At 40.1% G+C, this 5,526-nt stretch overlaps 4 non-coding genes across 4 annotated transcripts; 2 read left to right on the forward strand and 2 right to left on the reverse strand.

The window, feature by feature from the left end:
• Positions 1–32: 32 nt before the first annotated feature.
• trnae-cuc (transfer RNA glutamic acid (anticodon CUC)) lies at positions 33–104 on the forward strand. The gene has a single exon. It is a non-coding gene; the product is annotated as a tRNA-Glu (tRNA).
• Positions 105–1,682: 1,578 nt separating this feature from the next.
• On the forward strand, positions 1,683–1,774 carry trnar-ucu (transfer RNA arginine (anticodon UCU)). Its single transcript is given in 2 exon segments — positions 1,683–1,719; positions 1,739–1,774. It is a non-coding gene; the product is annotated as a tRNA-Arg (tRNA).
• A 2,390-nt stretch (positions 1,775–4,164) lies between these two features.
• On the reverse strand, positions 4,165–4,256 carry trnar-ucu (transfer RNA arginine (anticodon UCU)). The gene is given in 2 exon segments: positions 4,165–4,200; positions 4,220–4,256. It is a non-coding gene; the product is annotated as a tRNA-Arg (tRNA).
• A 390-nt stretch (positions 4,257–4,646) lies between these two features.
• Positions 4,647–4,738, reverse strand: trnar-ucu (transfer RNA arginine (anticodon UCU)). The gene is given in 2 exon segments: positions 4,647–4,682; positions 4,702–4,738. It is a non-coding gene; the product is annotated as a tRNA-Arg (tRNA).
• Positions 4,739–5,526: the final 788 nt, after the last annotated feature.

Below are 5,526 nucleotides of genomic sequence, written 5' to 3' on the forward strand. Positions count from 1 at the left end.
ATCCTTTTTTTGTCTACATAAGAGCCCATTAGTCCCTGGTGGTCTAGTGGTTAGGATTCGGCGCTCTCACCGCCGCGGCCCGGGTTCGATTCCCGGTCAGGGAACTCACATTTTGGGGCATTAGTTCAGAGACCCCGCATCTGAGGGATCCTCTTCCAAAACACAACATGGCAATGACAAAAAAGTAAAAATGCTGAATGTCATGGTTCAAAACTCTAATCCAAACACCAATGTTTAACTTCTCAGTGACTTGAAGTTAAATCTATAGTCTCACCCCCCAATTATGAGACTTTGGGTTCAATTCCCAGTCACAGAGATCAGGGATAAGCAGGGAGAAGTCCTTTAAGCTGTGAGTATTTGAGATGTTGTGAAGTGCTTCAGGCCGAGCACACTTAAAAGGACGTAATATTTTGGTGATGCAACATTTTTAAAACTTGCTTTAAGGCGCAAGGGAATCTAGGTAGGGCTTTAACATTTAGTTTCTAGAAATGTTAGTATGGGAAAGGGGCTTCTTACCTCTGAATGACTGACAAACTGCAGGTAAAACTAAGAAATCGTGTCCGAGTCGAAACCCCGCTGAAGTAAATGAAATTCTAATTAATGAATAGGAGCTTAACAGGAGCAGCGAGTGTAACCACGGACAGCAACAGGTAACCTCATGCTCCGTTATATATTATGGATAAGCTAAAACACATGCAAAGGAAAAAGAAAATAGAGACTGATGACCGTATTTAGAGACCAAATCTGAACAATATTAGTCATACTTGTCCTTTAATGATCCTGTACTGTAGGTCTGAAGGCCGTGAATATCCGATCTGGGACATGCCGTGTGTGTGTGTGTGTGTGTGTGTGTGTGTGTGTGTGTGTGTGTGTGTGTGTGTGTGTGTGTCTTTGTATACACATTAAACACTGAACTTCTCTTCCTCTTTCATGCACACACACATCAACACACAATAGCTTCACTCTGTTGTCCTGCTGTTTCTATTGTGCTCATGGCGTCTGTCTCTCTCACACACACACACACACACACACACACACACACACAGTGATGTTATTGTGACTGACGGTTGGACAGCGCTGACCAAACACTATGATTGGTAAAGAGCGCATTGGACTTCTAGTTGATCTCTCGAGATGTGATTCAAAGGTTGTGGGTTCGAGTCCCACCAGAGTCGTCCTTTAGATACCATTCAGAAAGAAAAATATAATTCAAAGTTTGTGGGTTCAAGTCAGTCTTCAGAGGTCGTCTTGCTTGAACTGAAATGTTCAACTAAGTTCACTTAATGAATGACTTCTAGACTGTATAACCCAAAGGTTGTGAGTTCCCGCTAGAGTTGAGCTTTTCTGAAATTGTTTGTTTCGGAAAGGGGGTTTATTCCTCTAAATAACTGCAGCTAAAACAACAAATATAGAAGTTAGTCTAAGAAGTTCAGTATGGTACAACGATACTTAAAAACAAAACAAAATGGCAGGGAGACGGCCCAGATGTGAGGCTCTGTGGCGCAATGGACTTCTAGATATAACCAAATTCAAATTCCTTTTCTAAAATGGTTTGTTTGGAAAAGGGGGTTTAAACCTCTAAATAACTGACATACTGCAGATAAGGCAAAACTGTTCTTAGTCTAAGAAGTTAAATACAGTACAACAATACTGAAAGGTCACAGTGGGAGCATCCAAAACATGGCTCTGTGGCGCAATGGATAGCGCATTGGACTTCTAGGTATGCCCAGGAGAAGGTATTCAAAGGCTGTGGGTTCGAGTCCCACCAGAGTCGAGCTTTAGATACTCTGTAGAAGAACAACTTGTTTCTGGATTCAAGCCATGCAAACTGTCGGTTCAACTAGAAGTGCACCTAATCAGTGCAGGCCTACTGCGAGGCTCCGTCATATAATGTTGACCAAAGTGAAAAATAATTTGTGTTTTCGTGCCAAAATGTCATGCATGTACTGTATATGTATGATTCCTCCTTTTTCCAAAATACACATGCAGCATTGGGTCTGACTACCTCCAAAGTCTTCAACAATTCGACTTCTCAAGAGGTGACTTAAAAGTTGTGGGTTTGAGACCCCCGGATTGTAACGTCAATCACTCGTGCAGCTATTTCCTGACGTATACATTTAGACCAAAGGGAGATTGGTCTGTGGAGAAATACATAGTGCATTGGACTTCTACTGAAATACTATGAAAGTAATCCGAAGGTTGTGGGTTCTCATCCCTCTGGGGTCTGATATTATTGCATGAGAACTGTGATTGTGTAATCTGTTTAAAAAAGACAGACAAATCAAATGAAACTTACAATTGTTTGGCAGAGTCTATATAAGGATGTGTAGTTCCCAGCGCAGCTACATGTAACAGAAGAATGAAGTGAACATAGTCTTGTCAAGGCACCTCCTGAGGGAAACATTAAGTCTGAGACAGAAAGACTGTGAACTCTGACCTCCGATTGTAAGCAGCTACATTTGGACAGACCTCTTCTGTTTGTTTCCATTTCAAGTTTATTCCATTTCTGTTCTGTTTGAAGGGTGAGAACAGACCAGTAGTGTCTTTTACAGGACCTTAGTGGAATGACAATAAGACCAGGGGGGAAACTAAATATGAAGAGAAACCGTAGGATAACTGTATTTAAACATCTGAAATGTGTCACAACAATATGTTCTAATCTTTTTCAAAGGGATTGCAAGACATCAACATATCTTACTTGTTATTCTTACAGGAACGTACAAGACACCAACAACATCAAACTGACTCTAAACCACCATGATTAAATGGTTTTTCTGAAGATGCATTATTTTGTTTTGGTTTTCTAAGATCTTTCTGGAGACGTTTCATCACCCTTTCTGCAGCTGTGAGCAGCATTTACATTTTCTTTGTTCATTGCTTTGCAGAACAATGGTGTCCATCGACCGCCTGAACAATGGTCCGTATTCAGCCAGCTCTGACTCATTTCATTATACTTCATTTTGTAATTCTTTCCAATGTAAACAAACTGCTGTGGTCGGTGGGCAGCATGGAAATAACCTTTAGAGTAGCAAAACAATTATTTTCCTGATTGGTTAATCTGCCAATCAGTTTTTAGATTAATTGATTAGGTGTTGGGTCTTAGAAATGTCAGAAAATACAGAAAAATGTCCATCCCATATTCCCAGATGTTTTTAAATATCTTGTTTTTTCAATCCAGAACCCAAAGATATGTACTTTAATATAATAATAAACAGCAAAAAGCAACAAATCTCAATATTTGAGAGGCTTAAAAACAGCATGTTCTGACTTATGCAATTAGTCAATTATCAAAATAGTTGTCAATCAATCGGTTAATAGATTGTTCGCCTAATTGCTGAAGGCCTAAATTTGGGATATAATGCTAAACGCCTCCAAAAGACACAATAAAGACGAACTTAAATAAAGTCACTAGACCTGAAACATTATGGCTCCAAGCAACTTTTTTAAATTTTCAAAACATTGACTAAAAACAAGCCAATATTTTAATGTCATTTGGGGAAGTATGAACAACAAGCAGGAACAACACAAAGTGCAGAAGAGACTCATGGGAACATATTTAGTTCTGCAGGAATTTGGCGATACCTAAAGTTTGACAGACATCCCTAAAGCATCTAACACGGCTAAAAATAAGAAATATTTCCACAAACAAAAGACATTTGTGATAACACTCAGATGCACGTCATCGGAGTGAGGGGCTAAATCAAACCGCAGCCCTGGACTATTGTCCTGTGTTGTTTTGTGGGAAGCAGAGTCCTCTCAGTGGACTGCTGAACCATCAACCTGAGACTCTTTAAATCTGTCGTCAGCTGTTCCACAGAAGACACTTACGCATCAGGCTAAGTGAGTGTGTGTGTGTGTGTGTGTGTGTATTTGGAAATTCCCAGTACATATTTAAGTGTGTGTGTCTCAAATGAGTGGAAAGAATCCAAATGGCAGAGAGTTTTTATGGGAAGACTGGAATGATAAAGCGAGACAGAGCGGGTAATGATTCACAGTGGGAATGCACGGAGAGACAGCAGGAAGTGTCAAACACACACACACACACACACCAATGTGACGACAACCGCAAGCACCTGGTTTAAACCACGAACACAATGAACAAATCAGAGCATTGTTTCTACAGATCTTGACATTAAAGATGAATCTCAAATTATTTATAATAATCGACTCTGGTGGGACTCGAACCCACAGCCTTTGAATCACTTCTCTTGTGGTTTACTAGAAGTCCAATGCGCTGTCCATTGCGCCACAGAGCCGTTGCCCAGAGGTTTACATGAGTGATTAAAATTAGAGAATAATTTTCACAGAAAGCTGATTATTTAAGTTCAACCGGTTTAAAACAACGAGATATTTCTAGTGCTGAAGATCATTAACGACAACATGTTCCCCTACTTTGGAGGTACTCGAACCCAATGCTCCATATATTCAACGATATCACCTTTCTGTTAGGTAAACCCTTAGAAGTATTGTTTTCTGTTTGAAAAGAAGACAGAACCATACATCTACACGTTTCTTTTCACTTTTGTTCACGTTGCAGTATGTCCTTTTGCCCGAGGCATGCATGCATCAACTGAACTTCAACATGAGTTGGTACAGTTTCTAGTCTTGATGATCTGTTTGATGAGTCCCAAATGATGTATAACATTCGACTCTGGTGGGACTCGAACCCACAGCCTTTGAATCACTTCTCCAGTGTTTTACTAGAAGTCCAATGCGCTGTCCATTGCGCCACAGAGCCACATGTTTGATACCAGATCTACAGAGTACTCTTTGTGCTTACAGCGTAGTATACAGAGACATTGCTGGCCAGATTTATATTTAGCTTGGTATAACCGTATATCAATATGAAGCACCAGGTGAGCTGACGTCTGCCTTGTCCAAATGCCCTGTTAGTTTAATAACTATGTTTTCTCAGGACTTTCTCTTGAGATCAAACTTGGCGTGTCCCTTGCATCACTTTTCCTGCCCTATCCATTTCCACAGGTTATATGGCATGAAGCATACACACTGACCTTAACATGCCAAAACCAGTAGTCTCTTTGCTTAAGTACTTTTAATTCCTTCACCAACAAGGATTATTTATCAGCAAGATTATGGAAGAACTTTTACACCAATCATGATTACATGTGATGGAGGGATGTAAGATGAACCCATTATGTTAAATAATTATATTAATTCAAAAACATATTAAGCAAACATGAAGAGAATGCTGTTTCTTTCAAATAAGGCCCCTAAAACATTGGTCACCACGTTCAAACATTGACTCTGATGAGACACGAACCCACAACCTGAGCACCACCTCTTAAGAGTTCAACCAGGAGTCAGAAGCTCTATCCATTACACCACGAAACCACACACACTCCTATCTGATTATTTTGTTCTCTTTCCTGAGTAAAAACAGCGTTCGATGACGGTGGAGACCACTTGTGGAAATATAACTAAACAAATGTCTCTCTCGCTTCAGTACAGCTATTTTATTTGAAATGCATCTGTGTGTGTGTGTGTGTGTGTGTGTGTGTGTGTGTG

The sequence above is a fragment of the Notothenia coriiceps genome, unplaced genomic scaffold (assembly GCF_000735185.1).
Source record: "Notothenia coriiceps isolate Sejong01 unplaced genomic scaffold, NC01 NC01_scaffold00031278, whole genome shotgun sequence".
In the NCBI taxonomy this organism is placed as follows: Eukaryota; Metazoa; Chordata; class Actinopteri; order Perciformes; family Nototheniidae; genus Notothenia; species Notothenia coriiceps.